General features: G+C 45.8%; 1 protein-coding gene across 18 annotated transcripts in view; it reads left to right on the forward strand.

Annotated features, from left to right (window-relative positions):
• DLGAP1 (DLG associated protein 1) overlaps positions 1-17678 on the forward strand; it is an 866993-nt gene that overhangs the window by 836153 nt on the left and 13162 nt on the right. The gene's annotated exons all lie outside the window — the stretch shown is intronic.

Raw genomic sequence — 17678 nt, forward strand, 5'->3', positions numbered from 1 at the left:
ACACTCATTCATTTCGCTTGGCACAGCGCCGGCGCCAGGACGTTAGAGAGCATCCTTCTGTGGGTGTGCTTTTTAGGGGCGGTGTTTCCAGGCTCAGGAGGACACTAAGGCACAAAGACGCAAAGTGATGCGGTGAGCTGGAGGCAGGACTAGGTCTGGAAACATATCGGTTCCTAGGCCAGTGGTGTTTCCATCATTAGAGAAGGGCTGACTCACGGAGCAAGATCTCCAATCGTTTCCTCCAACAATAACTATTTCTGGGGAATGTCAGTGCAATGGACTTCAAGTAGGACAGAGTCATTTTCTTTTAGATTACCACTGAAAGACCGCTTCTTAGCTTTTTGGCTAAGATCAAGCGTAGATTACCTAAACACAAACTAATCTCGTTCATTCAACTTTCAGAGACTCAAAGCTGTCTTTCCTTACCCCTGTGATGTGTATGAGCTCCTACATCACGGCTGATGTAAGTTGAGCTATGGATCTAAAGCATAACCATCGGGGGCAGTGCCTGTGGCTCAAAGGGGTAGGGCGCTGGCCCCATATGCCGGAGGTCACGGGTTCAAACCCAGCCCCAGCCAAAAACTGCAAAAAAAAACAAAAAACAAAAAAGAATAACCATCTACAACAACTAAGACACACAGAGGAGTCTGGATTGGGAAAAATTTTAAGATTAGCCAAGTGCTTGGAAACTTGCTCTTTAAAAACAAAACAATGTTTCTTCCCCAAACCCTATGGAAGCTCTGGTTTCAGTCGATGGGAAAATTCCTACTACAGAATTCCATTCTTTTTGATTAGTCACCAAATTTTGACTTCTTAAAACAAAACCGGAACACTCTTGTTAAATGCAGAGCAGGTGTGGGTGGCTTCCACTTATAATCCTAGTACTCTGGGAGGCCCAGGGAGGCAAGAGGATCCCCTGAGCTCAGAAGTTCAAGACCAACCTGAGCAAGAGTAAGACCCCATCTCTACTGAAAATAGAAAAATTAGCCTAGTAATGTGGCAGGTGTGTGTAGCCCCAGCTACTCTAAAGGCTGAGGCAGGAGGATGGCCTGAGCCCAGGAGTTTGAGGCTGCTGTGAGCTGGGCTGACTTCATTGCACACTAGCCCAGGCAAGAGAGTGAAACTCTCTTTCAAAAAAAAAAAGCAAAGCAGCCACTGCTGGTCGGGACTGAAACAGATCCGTATCTTCTACAGACATGTTTTTTTTTTTTTTTGTAGAGACAGAGTCTCACTGTACCGCCCTCGGGTAGAGTGCCGTGGCGTCACACGGCTCACAGCAACCTCTTAACCCTTGGGCTTACGCGATTCTCTTGCCTCAGCCTCCCGAGCAGCTGGGACTACAGGCGCCCGCCACAACGCCCGGCTATTTTTTGGTTGCAGTTTGGCCGGGGCTGGGTTTGAACCCGCCACCCTCGGCATATGGGGCTGGCGCCCTACTCACTGAGCCACAGGTGCCGCCCTACAGACATGTTTTGTTAACTGCAACTCTGGATCACAAGTGTGTCTGAGAAGCAGCTGCTGAGCAGTAAGTTGAGGAAATTCTTTGCCATGAGGACATATGATATTGTGGGATACACGTTGATAGTAAAATAGTTACCGCAGTGAAGCTGATTAACATGTCTATCATCTCACATAATTTTTCTTTGTGACAAGAGCAATTGAAATCTACTTACTTAACAAAAATCCCTAATATAAGATAATTTCCTTAGTTGTTACCCTCTAATGTTGTACATTAGAACTCTGGACTTGCTCATCCCTCAGTAGAGTGCTGTAACATCACAGCTCACAGCAACCTTCAACTCCTGGGCTTAAGCGATTCTCTTGCCTCAGCCTCCCGAGTAGCTGGGACTACAGGTGCCTGCCACAACGCCCGGCTATTTTTGTTGTTGTTGTTGCAGTTTGGCCGGGGCTGGGGTTGAACCCACCACCATGGGTATATGGGGCCAGCGCCCCTGCTCACTGAGCCACAGGCGCTGCCCATGTACGGGGTTCTTGTTTCTCCACACCCTCACCAACATTTGTTATCTCTTGTCTTTTTAATAACAGCTATCTTATCCCATACTGCTTTTAATTTGCACTTCTCTGATAGTTAGTGATATTAGGCACCATTTCATATACACGTTGGACATTTTGTATGTCTTCTTGGAAGAATGTCTGTTCTGGTCTTTTGCCCATTTTTTAGTTGAGTTATTTGCTTTTTTGCTATTGTGTTGTAAGAGTTCTTTTTTTTTTTTTTTTTTTATAGAGACAGAGTCTCACCTTATCGCCTTCGGTAGAGTGCCGTGGTGTTACACAGCTCACAGCAACCTCCAAATCCTTGGGCTTAGGCCATTCTCTTGACTCAGCCTCTCAAGTAGCTGGGACTACAGGCACCCGCCACAACGCCCGGCTATTTTTTTTGTTGTTGTTGTTGCAGTTTGGCCGGGTTTGAACCCGCCACCCTCGGCATATGGGGCCGGCGCCTTACCCGCTGAGCCACAGGCGCCGTCCAAGAGTGCTTTATAAATTTGGCGTATTAACCCCTTTGTCAGATATGTGGTTTGCATGTATTTTCCCCAGTTCATAGATTGCCTTTTCATTTTGTTTTGTTTTCTTTGCTGTTCAGAAGCTTTTCAGTCCAATGCAGCCCCATTATTTATTTTTGCTTTTGTAGCCTGAGTTTTGGTGTGAAATACAAAATATCATTGCCAAAGCCAATGTCAAGGAACTTTTTCCTCTATGTTCTTTTATGAGAGTGTTATGGTTTTAGGCCTTACATTTAGGCCTTTTATCCGTTTTAAGTGCATTTTTATTTATTGTATAAGGTAAGGGTCTAATTTCATTCCTTTGCACGTGTAACTCTTGATTTCCTAACTCCATTTATTGACGTGGCTATCTTTCTCCCATTGTATCCTCATTGATTTCTCATTGTGTTCTCATTGAAAATTAGTTGACCACGTATGACTTCAAAAAACTCCTTTCTGCTGGGCATGGTGGCTCATACCTGTAACTCTCGCACTCTGGGAGGCCTAGGTGGGAGGATTGCTTGAGCTCAGGAATTGGAGACAAATGGTGAGCGAGAGTGAGACCCTGTGTCAACTAAAAGTAGAAAAATTAACCAGGTGTGGTGACTCATGCCTACAGTCCCAGCTCCTTAGGAGGCAGAAGGATCGCTTGAGCCTAGAAGTTTGAGATTGCTGTGAGCTATGATGACACCACTGCACTCTAGCTGGGGTGATAAGAGCAAGATTGTACTGAAAAATAAAATAAAATTTTCTTTTCCCTTCCTTTACCTCTAAAGTCCACAACAAGGGGGAGGGGGAGCCAGCTGAGTAAAAAGAGGTCAAAACTTGAGTTCGAGGGAATTTAATTTGCCCACAAACACATCCAGCTTATCCCGGGTGGCTTGGTCTCCAGCCCAGTGACTACAACTAATGTATAAAAAGACTCTATCAGCTAATTAACACTATAACTGAAAAAGTGTTACTGCACTGTTGCATTCATTTATTTTTCTGGTTGACATAGAACTTATTTCTTCGATGGCTACCAGAGGTCACATACCACCGAAGGGTTCACAGTCTGGTTGGGAACAGTCTGGTTATCACATAAAGAGCATGCACTGGAAGAACAAGGAAAACACGGAGAGCTGTGCATGGGGATTTCAGGAGAAGTGAGGAGGCGGGGGGGGGGGGCTTTCCGGAGAGGCACCCTGAGCAGAGTCAGGAGAAGCAGGTCTGTGCCAGGCGTTGGGTGGGGATGGAGTTAGTGTAGGGCAACAAGAGGACTTCGTGTTTGGAGTGAGCTGAGCAAAGACACTGAGGAGAGAAGCAACTGGGGGGATTTGGAGACTGTGGGCACGTGGGGTGCTGAGGGGGCGCAGCAGGAGGTTAGACAGCTCGGCCTCCCTGGCCCTGTGAAAGGGGCTTTATGTGTGTCCCAAGGACAGAGGGGAGCCAGGGGAAAGTTTTAAGTTTGGGAATTACATGAGCTAAGAAAACACTCTAATTCCCTTAGGCAAGGGAGGGAGAAGATTCCTGCTGTCAATGGGGTGAGTGAACCCTGTAGCCTAATTGTGACCCACTTGGAGTCCTAAGGGGAGCTGGATTTGGGGAGACAGGAAGTGTTAGATGAGCGGTTACCTCATCTAGCCACTAGCTGGACGAGCTACCCTGAAGCATAAGGGATCAGTGGATGATGGAGTTACAAATGTGAGAAATGTGAGCATATTAAAAAATAATAATAATAACCAGTTGAAACCAGAAGAAGGGATGAAATCATTCAAATGGAACAAGGAGAACTAGATAGAGAAGTGGGCTTGGGATTGACTTTTGTGTTCAACATTTACAAGGTGAAATGAGAGAAAAATCACTAAAGACTAGAGAGGGCACCATCAGAAAGGTACAAGGTGAGCCAAAGAGTTTGTCCTCACAAGACCCCGAGGAGCTGAGGGTCCCTCTGACACAGGCAGAGCCCTCCAGGGAGGAGGGTAGAGAGCCAGGCTGCAGAGAGGAGGGACACAGCCGTTCTTTCTACCACGTAGAGGTCAGGGGTTTACAGGGAATATATTAGTTTGTGAGGGAGGCTATAGAAAAGCACCACAGACCAAGTAGCTTAAACAACATTTATTTTCTCTAGTGTTAGGGTTAGGTTTAGGGGTCAGGGTTAGGGAAGTCTGAGATCAGTGTTACATATCTCCAACCCTCTCTCCTTGACGTGCAGACAGAGGCCTTCTCCCCGGACTTCACTTAGGGTTAGGTTAGGGTTAGGGTTAGGGTCAGGGTTAGGGAAGTCTGAGATCAACGTGTAGATATTTCCAGGCCTCCTTGACGTGCAGACAGAGGCCTTCTCCCTGAACTTCACTCGGTCTCTTCCTGTGTGTGTCTGAGTCCCCGTGCCTAATTATTACAAGGACACCACTAGTGCCACATTAGGGCCCTTGCTGCTGACCTCATTTTATTGATAATTTAATCACCTTTTTTTTTGTAGAGACAGAGTGTCATTTTATGGCCCTCGGTAGAGTGCCACTTTATGGCCCTCGGTAGAGTGCCGTGGCCTCACACAGCTCACAGCAACCTCCAACTCCTCGGCTTACCTGATTCTCTTGCCTCAGCCTCCCGAGTAGCTGGGACTACAGGTGCCTGCCACAATGCCCGGCTATTTTTTTGTTGCAGTTTGGCCGGGGCCGGGTTTGAACCCACCACCCTCGGTATATGGGGGCAGCGCTCTGCTCACTGAGCCACAGGCGCTGCCCAATTTAATCACCTTTTTAAGAACGTGTGTCCAAATAGAGCCCCATTCTAGGGACTAGGGGTTAGAACTTCAACATATGCATATGCAACACAGTTCAGCAACAATGGGAGAAGAGGGATTTCATGTCACCTGGAGGGGACCAGGAGGTGGGGGAGGATTTTTCCCCCTTAGAATGGGACAGACACGAGGATACTTCTGGGCATCCTTGGTGCACTAGCAGAGGGGCGCAGAGTAATACAGAGAAGGGCCTGCCCTACACAGCAAGGCCACACAGTATCGAAAAGGGAAGCCAGGAATAGTGGACAGAGAAAAGTCACTAGAGTTGGGGGTGGAGAGGTTTACGGGAATATAGGTGAGGCAAATGTTAGTAGAAACAGAATTTTAAGAGTATTTCTCAGCTTGGCGCCTGTAGTACAGTGGTTATGGCACCAGCCACATGCACCAAGATTAGCAGGTTCGAGCCTGGCCCAGGCCAGCTAACCAACAATGACAACTGCAACAACAACAACAACAAAAGAAAAACAGCCGTAGGGTGGCGCCTGTGGCTCAGTGAGTAGGGCGCCGGCCCCATATGCCGAGGATGGCGGGTTCAAACCCAGCCCCGGCCAAACTGCAACAAAAAAATAGCTGGGCGTTGTGGCGGGTGCCTGTAGTCCCAGCTGCTCAGTAGGCTGAGGCAAGAGAATCGCGTAAGCCCAAGAGCTGGAGGTTGCTGTGAGCTGTGTGACGCCACGGCACTCTACCCGAGGGCGGTACAGTGAGACTCTGTCTCTACAAAAAAAAAAAAGAAAAACAGCCGGGCATTGTGGCGGGTGCCTGTAGTTCCAGCTACTTGGGAGGCTAAGGCGAGAGAATCTGTTTCAAAACAAACGTCTGTGGCTCAGTGAGTAGGGCGCCGGCCCCATATACCGAGGGTGGTGGGTTCAAACCCGGCCCCGGCCAAACTGCAACCAAAAAATAGCCGGGCGTTGTGGCGGGCGCCTGTAGTCCCAGCTGCTCGGGAGGCTGAGGCAAGAGAATCACGTAAGCCCAAGAGCTGGAGGTTGCTGTGAGCTGTGTGATGCCACGGCACTCTACCGAGGGCAAAAAAGTGAGACTCTGTCTCTACAAAAAAAAAAAAAATTAAAAACAAAACAAAAAGAGTATTTGTCTTAGTCAGTTCGTGCTGCTATGACAAAATATCACAGAGTGGGTAATTTATGAACAATAGAAATATATTTCTCATTGTTCTGATGGCTGGAGGTTCAGGGTCTGGTGGAGTGTCGTTGCTGTGTCCTCCAGAGGCGATGAGCCCTGCGTCCTCACATGCAGAAGGGATGGAAGGGCAAGTGGGCACTTCCTTCAACCTTGATCCCTTATAAAAGGGATCCCATTCGCAAGGGCAGAGCACGTGCGAATCACCCTCCAGAGGCCATACCTCTGAAGACTGTGGCAACATAAATTTTAGAGGAGACCCCATCATCTAAACCATCGCGGTCTTCGTGCCTGATTCCCTGTGCTCTCATCTCATGGGAAGCAAGATCATTGTTGAAGATGAAACAGGGGTTGAGCGGATAATGAATAAGAGAAAAGAAGGGTCAGAGACACGAACAAGCACATCACCAGGGACGAACGGCAGCAGTGAAAGAGGGTCAAGTGTGGAGACCGTGGGTTTGCAGTGGCATCAAACCACATGACTAAGCACTGCTTGGAAAATAGGGTGGGAACAAAGCTGAACAGGTGACAAGGCCTCCTGGCTACTCTCTGTACCTGAAGATGGATGTCATTTGCAGTAGAAGCTGCTGTTCATGAAGATGATTCTGACTCTTCATTTTGCAGTGGGTCTGTTTTCTGAGCAAGGAGTTGAGTGGGTGGTCTCGCACCCAGCAGGTCTTGTCTCCTCCGTGTCTTTGTCACTCAGCAGCCAGCTGGCCGCTATTCTGGCTCTCATAGCTGGGGGAAACTGCTAGATTATAGAGAGAGGCACTAGACTCTAAGCCCCCCGCCCAAAGTATTATGGATTCCTTATCTACAGAGACAAAATAAGTTATTCACCACTCGGTGACACATATGAAAAATCTCCCTAAAAGAAAGCTACCCCAAAAGGAGAGGGGAATCATTCAATCTCCACAATACTGGGGAGAGGGGCTAGTGTGGGAATACCCATAATAGAGATCATTCAATTTAATGTATTAATTAAAATAATTTAAATTTATCTTTCAGACAAATGCCCAAGAACTAAAGACTGTAGGTAGGATATGAGTTATAATTCCTGCTACATTCGCACAATGTACATATATTATTTCATTAAATAACCAGCAATACTATGGGACGGCGCCTGTGGCTCCAAGGAGTAGGGCACCGGCCCCATATGCAGGAGGTGGCGGGTTTCAACCCAGCCCTGGCCAAAAACTGCAAAAAAAAAAAAAAAGAAAGAAAGAAAAAAAAAAACCCAGCAATACTATGGAGAAACATACCATGTGACAGATAAAGGAACCTGAAAGTCTGAAAAATTCCCCCAAGTTCAGCAGCTGGTAATTGGAGCGCTCACCCTGCTGCCAGCACTCTTTCCAGTACCCAGGCACTTTACTGTGATTCACTTTACTGCACTTCACAGATATTGTATCTTTTATGAATTGAAGGTCTGTGGCAACGCTGGGCTGATCAAGTCTATTGGTATCATTCTTCCAACAGCTTGGGCTCACTTGTGTCTGTGTCAAATTTTTGTAATTCTCACAATCTTTTGCAATTTTTCATCATTACTTTATCTGTCATGGTGATCTGTGATCACTGATCTTTGATGTTACTACTGTAATGGTTTTGGGGCACCATGGCCGGGGCCCATAAAAGATAATGACCTTAATCAATAAATCTTGTAAATATTCCACCAACCAGCTGTTCTTCATCTCTTCCGCTCCTCTGGCCTCTTTGTTCCCTAAGACATGATAAAATATTGAAATTAGGCCAATTAATAACCCTACAATGTCCTCTTTTTTTTTTTAATGTCCTTTTAAGTGTTCAAGTGAAAAGAAGAGTCCCATGTCACCCACTTTAAATCAAAAGCTAGAAGTGATGAAGTTCAGTGAGGAAGGCGTGCTGAGAGCTGAGAAAGGCTGGAAGCCAGGCCTCTTGTGCTGGTTAGTCAGGTTGCGAACACAAAGAAAAAGTTCTTACAGGAAGTTAAAAGTGCTCCCCCAGAGAACATTTGAATAATGAGAATGTGAAACAGCCTTTTCTTAATCCATATTGCTGATATGGAGAGTTTGAAGGGTCTGGATAGAAGATCAAACCAGTCCCAGTTTCCTGTAAGCAGAAGGCCAGTCCAGAGCAAGGCCCCGATGCTCTGCAATACTACGAAGGCTGAGAGAGGTGAGGAAGCTGCAGAAGAAAAGCTAGAGGTTGGTTCATGAGGTTTAAGGAAAGACGCTGTTTCTATAAAAGTGCAAGTGGAATCCACGTGCTGCTGGAGAAGCTGCAGCAGGTTACCAGGCAGATCCAGGATGGAACCATGTACACTAAACAACAGATTTTTCCTAAGGTAAAATATCCTTCTATTAGAAGAAAATGCCATCTAGGTCTTTCATAGCTAGAGAGGAGAAGTCAATGTCTGACTTCAAGGCTTCCACAGGCAGCTGACTCTGTTGTTAGAGGCTAATGCAGCCAGTGACCTTAATTTGGAGCCAATGCTAACTTACCATTCTGAAAATCTTAGGACCCTTAAGAATGATGTTAAATTACTCTGCCAGTGTTCTGTAAATTGAACAACGGAGTCTAGATGATAGTCCATATGCTTGTACATAGTTTACTGAATATTTTAAGCCTGCTGTTGAAACCTAGTAGATAGAAAAAAAAATACCTTTCAAAACATTTCTGCTCATTGACAATGCACCTGTTCACCCAAGAGCTCTGATGGAGATGTGTAAGAAAAGTAATGTTGTTTTCAAGCTTGCTGACCCAGCATCCATTCTGCAGCTCATGGATCAAGGAATGATTCTGCCTTTCAGGTCTTATAAAAAATACACTTGGAATACATCTGGCTTTCAGGTCTTAAGAAATACATTTCAGGGGCGGCGCCTGTGGCTCAAGGAGTAGGGCTCCGGTCCCATATGCTGGAGGTGGCGGGTTCAAACCCAGCCCCGGCCAAAAACCAAAAAAAAAAAAAAGAAATACATTTCATAAGGCAATAGCTGCCCTAGAAAGTGATTCCTCTGATGGATCTAGGCAAAGCCTATTGAAAACCTCCTGGAAGGTGGCGCCTGTGGCTCAGTGAGTAGGGCACCGGCCCCATATACCGAGGGTGGCGGGTTCAAACCCGGCCCCGGCCAAACTGCAACCAAAAAAAAAAAAAATAGCCGGGCGTTGTGGCGGGTGCCTGTAGTCCCAGCTACTCGGGAGGCTGAGGCAAGAGAATCACTTAAGCCCAGGAGTTGGAGGTCTCCTTAAGCCCAGGAGTTGGAGGTTGCTGTGAGCTGTGTGAGGCCACGGCACTCTACCGAGGGCCATAAAGTGAGACTCTGTCTCTACAAAAAAAAAGAAACAAAATAAACTTTGTTATTAAAAAAAAAAAAAAAAGAAAACCTCCTGGAAAAGATTCACCATCCTTTTTTTTTTTTTTTGTAGCGACAGAGTCTCACCTTATCGCCCTTAGTAGAGTGCCGTGATGTCACACAGCTCACAGCAACCTCCAAATCCCTGGGCTTAGGCGATTCTCTTGCCTCAGCCTCCCAAGTAGCTGGGACTACGGGTGCTTGCCACAATGCCCGGCTATTTTTTTGTTGCAGTTTGGCCGGGGCTGGGTTTGAACCCGCCACCCTCGGCATATGGGGCCGGCGCCCTACCTGCTGAGCCACAGGGGCCGCCCAAGATTCACCATTCTTTTTTTTTTTTTTTTTGGCCGGGGCTGGGTTTGAACCCGCCACCTCCGGCATATGGGACCGGTGCCCTACTCCTTGAGCCACAGGAGCTGCCCAGATTCACCATTCTTGATGCCATTAAAAACATTTGTGATTCATGGGAGGAGGTCAAAATATCAACATGAACAGGAGTTTGGAAGAAGTTGATTCCAACCCTCTTGGATAACTTCTAAGGGCTCCAGACCTCAGTGGAGGAAGTAACTGCAGATGTGGTGGGAACAGCAGGAGAACTAGAATTAGAAGTGGAGCCTGAGGATGTGACTGAATTGCTGCAACCTCATGTCCTCATGGACATGGAGTTGCTTGTGATGGATGAGCAAAAGAAATAGTTTCTTGAGGGCGGCGCCTGTGGCTCAGTCGGTAAGGCGCCGGCCCCATATACGGAGGGTGGCGGGTTCAAACCCGGCCCCGGCCAAACTGCAACCAAAAAATAGCCGGGCGTTGTGGCGGGCACCTGTAGTCCCAGCTGCTCGGGAGGCTGAGGCCAGAGAATCGATTAAGCCCAGGAGTTGGAGGTTGCTGTGAGCTGTGTGAGGCCACGGCACTCTACTGAGGGCCATAAAGTGAGACTCTGTCTCTACAAAAAAAAAAAAAAGAAATAGTTTCTTGAGATGGAATCTCCTCCTGGTGAAGGTGCTGGAAACATTGTTGAAATGACTGCAACAGATTTAGAATATTTCATAAACTTAGTTGATAAATAAGCAGCAGGGTTTGAGAGGATTGACTCTGATTTTGAAAAAAGTTCTATTGTGGATAAAATGCCGTCAAACATCACAGCATGCTACAGAGAAATCTTCCATGAAAGAAGAAGTTAATCTATGTGTCAAACTTCACTGTTGTCATATTTTTTAAAACTGCCACGATCACGCCAACTGATGAATCAGCAGCCACCAACATAGAGGCAATTGCTCCACCAGCAAAGAGACTGACTCACTGAAGGCTCAGATGAGCCTTTAGCAACAAAGTGTTTATTGTTTAGTAAAGATATATCCTTTTTTTTTTTTTTGCAGTTTTTGTCCAGGGCTGGGTTTGAACCCGCCACCTTTGGTATATGGGGTCTTACTCCTTTGAGCCGCAGGCTGGTCTTGAACTCCTGAGCTCAAGTGATCCACCCATGGCCTCTGGAGTGTTAGGATTGCAGGCCTGAGCCATGCATCTAGATGATATATACATTTCTTAGACATAGCTATGTCGCACTTAATATAATGTAAACATAGCTTTCATAGGTACTAAGAAACAAAAAATTCCATGTGACACATTTACTGGGACAGAGCTTTATTGCAGGGGTCTGGAACCAAACCTGCAGTATCTCAGAGGTGTGCCTGTGTTGCACAGAGAGAAAGTTAGACTGAAACGAAGCTTCCAAGGTGTACGACAGTGAAAGTGGCAGAGAAATGTGAAGAGCTCTACGGAGCACGTCCACTGTGGTGACTCTCACCATTGAGACATCTATTCTCTGTTTCTGAGGCCTTAAAATGAGGCCTGATGGTTGTGGAGGTAGGCCTACTATATGAAAATTGGAAAAGGTCAAAGAAACCAACACTTACGCATTTTCAAGTCGAGAGTCCTAACTTATGAATATGAAGGATACTTAAATTAATTAGGGATTTGAAATCCTGATTCACTTATTCATTTATTCATTTATTTTTAAGGTAGAATCTCACTCTGACACACTGAGAACAGCAATCTCATCATAGCTCGCTGTAACCTCAGACTCCTGGGTGCAAGTGATCCTCCTGCCTCAGCCTTCCAGAGTGTTAGAATGACAGGTGTAAGCCACCGTGCCAGGCCTCAAAAAGTTGGGCATGTCCCTCAAAGAAATGGTCTTTGTTTTACTTTGCTATCACCAGTTTTGTCATAGATAAGCAGGGTAGAAAGAAATTGTTCCTTACCGTCCCCTGTGGCTCTTATACTACCTTCCCCAAATAAAAACATTCCCCACAGAGGCCACCGAGGAACAGGAGCTACGCTTCGCTCTGAACGGCTGGGTCCTTGACTGAATGTAGCCTGGGGATTTCAAATCATAGTTGGCACAAAAGGCTCCCCCTACCCACCCCCCAGCCAAATAGTGTTTCTCTATTTCTCATTAATGATGTATCATCTTTAAAAGAAAAAAACAGAACTTGAAACTTACCCACCTTCTCTTTCAAGTTATCCAAGTTGTTCCCGCTTCCTCTATTCTTTTCAGGACTGAAATTGACTTGTGCCCAAGCACATCGCGTGACTGTGCTTTGCTCCCCCTTCCTGATGTGGAACAGTGATCAGGCATGCTGAATTCCTCAGATCCCTACACTGACTAGTTATGCCCTTCACCCCCATCCATTGGCACTGGCTGGAAAGTGTCGATAAAGAAGTAACACTCGGCTCAGCACCTGTAGCTCAGTGGCTGGGGCACCAGCCATATACACCGGAGCTGGCGGGTTCAAATCCAGCCCGGGCCTGCCAAACAACAATGGCAACTACAACCAAAAAATAGCCAGGCATTGTGGCGGGTGCGTATAGTCCCAGCTTCTTGGGAGGCTGAGGCAAGAGAATCACTTAAGCCCAAGAGTTGGAGGTTGCTGTGAGCTGTGACTCTTCCAAGGGTGACGTAGGAAGACTCTGGCTCAAAAAAAAAAAAAAAGTCAAACTCATAGAAGCAGCAAACAGAAAGCAGAATAATGTTCAATAGTTCAAAAGTTTGTTATGCGAGGTGAATAATTTCTAGAGATCCACTGTATAATATGTGTCTATGGTTAGTAATACCTATTGTGCACTTAAAATTTTCTTAAGAGGGTAGATTTCATGTTAGTGAAAAAAGAAAAGAAAAGAAAAAAGGTAATCACACTGGATGGCTTTCATGTAAGTAGATTCAGACCCCATATTCAGAAAGTAGAGAGAGAAAAGAGCCCCATTAGACTGAGAAGACCAGATTGGCCACTGGAGGGGTCCTGGGGTGGGCTCTCAGTGTCTGAGCCCGTATTTTCTCAACTGAAATAAAGTTGTCCCCCTGCCTCACGGGTTCCTGTGAGGATCTGATTAGGGAAGTGTTTGAGAGTGTTCTGAAATACAAAATAATAATGTGAGCAAGCACATTTTCACAAAGGCCTTCCAAAAGATCCTCTGGCTATATTCGCTGAACTGACCCAGGCCTGTCCTGTCTATCGTGGTTCTCCTTAAGCGTCTATTGTAGAATGAAGGATTTTAGAATTGTAAGTGGGGGAACTTATAAAGAGGTGCTCTCTTCTTAATTAGGAGTTTCGTTCAACAGCATTTTTGTTTTCTTTTGTACTTGCATTGAGGGACAGACTTACAGGGCAAGAAAGGGAGGAGGAAGAGGGCTGTGTATGAACCTCCCTGCCCGGTGCCTGTAAGGTGTCTGGGGAGACTAGATTCGCTTATGTAAACAGGGTTGCACACCAAAACAAGGCCTTATTACCTGACTAAGTATTACACAAATAGATGGTATGAGTCATGGGTAAATGGCACGCCAGGGGACACAGCAGAGATAATTGTTCTGGAAGATGCATTGAATGTACCCTAAGGGAGATGAATGATAAAAATTGTTAATTACATTTGGGTTGAACAATCTGGAAAGACTACACAGACCAGAGTATGAAGGAGACCAACTCAATACTGACAGAGCCTGAAAACCTCCATTCTAACTTCCAGAGACAATCTGTGCATAAGGCCATGGGGAACTGTGCACATGGGATGGCCTCAACCTAATGCTCTTTCTGTTACGTTCAAAAAGGCCCTTTGCTGTCACCTTCCCATGGCCTTAATGAACTCAGTGATTGGACTGGAATAATCATTCTCTACCACAGTCGGGTCCTCAGGACAGGAGTGGAGAACATATACTTTACCTGTAAGGCTTTGTTTCATTGGAGAAAGAGGGGGAAAAAACCAAGGAAACAAATTTAGAAGCAAATCTGAAAAAAGTTAGTATTTGTTCCTTTGAGGGAGAGAACATATACGGATGCTTACTATATGGCCCTTTGTACTTGCATGTATTTTCAGTTTTTTCTCAGTATTATAAAAAAGAGTGGCATTATTAATTAGTAACTACTGGGCGGCGCCTGTGGCTCAAGGAGTAGGGCGCCGGTCCCATATGCCGGAGGTGGCGGGTTCAAACCCAGCCCAGGCCAAAAAAAAAAAAAAAAAAAATTTAGTAACTACTAAAACAATCTATTTAGTCTACAGCCAATTTTCATATTGCAACTGCAACCAAACCAAACCATGTCTTTTATTGTTTGTTTTCCATTTTCTTTCTCTCTTTCTCTCCTTTCTTTCTGACAGTCTCTGTTGCCCAAGCTAGAGTGCCATGGCATCAGCCTACCCCATAGCAACGTCAAACTCCTGGGCTCAAGTGATCTTCCGGCCTCAGCCTCCTGAACACACAGTACCACAGGGGCACCTGCCACAACACCCAGCTAATTTTTCTCTTTTTAATAGAGATGAGGTTTTACTCTTGCTCAAGGTTGGTCTCAAGGTTGGAAACCCTGAGCTCAAGCGGTCCTCAGGCCTCCACCTCCTAGGGTGCCACCCGGCCCAGCCTGTTTGCCATTTCTTAGGAAAGAGACTAAAACATGCAAGGTCCTCTAACCACCATTTAAGGAACTTAGCTACCTCTTGCCCAATTCTGCACAGCTCCATCTTTCTGGTACAAGTCATCTAGGAAATCCAAAACACTTCTATCTAAGTTTGTGTGCTTCTTATCAGTTTCTCCCATCGCCTCCACCAGGATGGAAGCTCCATGGGGCGGACTCTGCTTTGCTTATCACTTTACCCTAACCATCTAGCATAATGCCTGGCACATAACAATATGCCCTTAATGAATATTTGCTGAAGGAATGAATGAGTTCTCAGAATACACATGAAGTGTCTTTGTTCTCTGAAAACGTCCCTAGAAGGTATGCCTTGTCTGCCAGCTTCCAAGTAGGTCCCATGAGTCCTTTCAGGATCCTCTAGCTTTTTTGGCCTTGACCTAGAGGGCCAGACCAGCTCCCATAAAGTTAACTGCTACCATGCTACAGTAAAATAATGAAATTTGAGATGAACCCTGGAAAGATGAGCTATATCTAGGCCTTTTTCCTGAAGTTTCTAATACAAGGTTAGGGTGTTTTGTATGTGTGGGGAAAGCTTCATATACTTCATTTACCATTTCTTCCTTACCCTCTTTTCTTTCTTTTTTTTTTTTTTTCCTTACCCTCTTCTCTGGAAAGAAATATAGTCATTCTTCGGTATGGGGGGATTGGTTCCAGGATGCCCCATTGATACCAAAATCCACAAATGATCCAGTCCTTAATATAAGATAGTGTAGTATTCGCATATAACCCGCACACATGCTCCCGTATACTTTAATCTCTAGATTATCTGCAATACCTAATACAATGTCAATGCTATATAAATGTTTGTCAGCCTCTACTGCGTAGGGAATAATGACAAGGAAAAAAAAGTCTTTCAAGGTTTAGTACAGATGCAGATCTTTTTTTCCCCCAAATATTTTTGGTAAATCTTTGTTCATTTCTTTACCAACTTTCAGCCTTTCTACTTTATACTTCCACTGGTGTTTGCCACTTATTTCTTTCTTCCTCGAGGGGTGTGTAACGAATACAAAATTTACTTTCTGAAGAAAAGAATTTCTCTCACACAGCAAGTGAGTGTCTTATGGAAAGAAAACAAAAACAACTCCATTAGAGCTTCCTTGTTAAAATTAAAGGGAGATTTTTGTTTTCTGTTGTGTTTCTGTTTGTTTTTTCTGCTCCTCCTCCTCCTAAAGTGAGTTTTCAGTTCACTAGAAAAGAAACTGTGGAGAGCCTGGAAAGGCGAGCTGTCATCTGCTTGTCCCAAGGCCTCCTGTTTCCTGGTCTCACCGTAGGCCCAAGTGGTCATCTCTGGGCAAGATCACCTCCCAGACACAGAAAATTCAAGTATCCTGGAGCCAGTAGGGAATTTCCATGCACGGAATGGGACAGCAAAAGCCTGGAAAAGAGAAACCTAGGGGCTACAACTCCATGCCAGATATTTTGCTAGGGCTCTCGCCAGACTGTGCTGAATGAAGAAAGATGTCCACTGTTTGACTCTCTAGAAGACATTCCATTTAGCCCTTGCCTCTGTGGCTGTGTGGTGCTTGATTGCTTAGAGCAGCCGCTTTCTTCTCCTTAGAGAATCATGGTCCTCCTCAGCTGCTCTTATTCTGGGGGTCTGTTACACAGCTTGGGTAGGTTTTAGGCACATTGGAAGAGCTGCAGTCCCTGGGATAGTTCCCAGGAGCTATGGAATCTCAACCAGCAAACTGGAGACCTAGACGCCCTAGTTCTAAGCTCCCAGGATTCATTCTGAGATTCGCTGATCTCAAAATCCTACCCTTTAGCAAGATAATTCAGAGAGGTTTCCCCAGACCTCAGAGTTTGCCTAAAGCTACATGTTCACTTATGAAGTGCCTACTCTGTATCTCAGATCCGGGACAGGCCACCCAGAAAGTGCTGCTGTCCCAGGAGACCAGGATGTCTAGTCACCTTTAAATAATCCAGACTTCGGTTTTTCTTTCTCTTCTTTTCTGGCCAGGGCAAACATGGCTCTCACAGTGAGCACACCCCTAGAGGAAATATAGCTTTCTACTCCTACGCAATAAATAACATTTATTAAGTGCTTACTGTGTGTCTGACACTGTCCTGAGCAATTCAAATACACTAACACTTTAAAATGCACAACTCTACAAATAGGTACCGTTAGCTCACTTTTGCATACAAGAAAACAGAGATGGTGACCAGCAGAGACAGAGACCAGCAGTGTCTGGTAAGGACTCTGGCCCCCTCAGGGCCTGCACTTTCAACCCACCATGGTCCCCTGCGCCCCTCTAAGCTGTGCTTTCTGCTCCTGAGATGTGAGAAAGGCAGAAGAGACTTCACACAACTAATTTGTCAATGAAGGAGTAAAAGAGGATTCATTCTGAGATTCGAATAATTAGCAAGATAATTCAGAGAGGTTTCCCCAGACCTCAGAGTTTGCCTAAAGCGACATGTCACTAAGAGATTCTGAAAGCAGATTGAATAAAAATAAAAAACCTAAGCCTGAGGAATTGCTGCTGGACAGCTATCACCCAGGAAGCAAATACACATCTGCTCGTGAGCTGTTGGCGTGACCAGTGGCGTATCAGAGAATGTGTAAAACTGCTCTGAGTTACACGTTTGGGAACATGGAACTATTTGAGTAGTGCCGGGGGACAGTGTGCATCCTGGCACCCTAACGCATTATCTAGCCCGGCAGTTACTAACAGAGCAGCCAACTGCTCGGACACCAGGCCGGAATGAGGTTGGTTTTCTTTTGTTTGCTTCCTGTTAGACTTTGTGTGGAATGAGGTCACGAAAGGGAGCCTGATCCGCTCACTCAGAGTCTTCGACAAATTCACAGCAGCGAGATTGCATAACTCCTGTGCTGTCCTGCCCAGTGTCGGGTTCTAAACCGGGCAAGTGTTCTCCTGAGTAGTTTTCTAGCTCTAGTTTGTGCCCTGCCCCTTTTCTGCCCACTGGGGAGGGCGTGTTGAGAACCACCACCCCTGCCCGTGGGCGGCAG

Source organism: Nycticebus coucang, chromosome 19, assembly GCF_027406575.1.
Source record: "Nycticebus coucang isolate mNycCou1 chromosome 19, mNycCou1.pri, whole genome shotgun sequence".
In the NCBI taxonomy this organism is placed as follows: domain Eukaryota; kingdom Metazoa; phylum Chordata; class Mammalia; order Primates; family Lorisidae; genus Nycticebus; species Nycticebus coucang.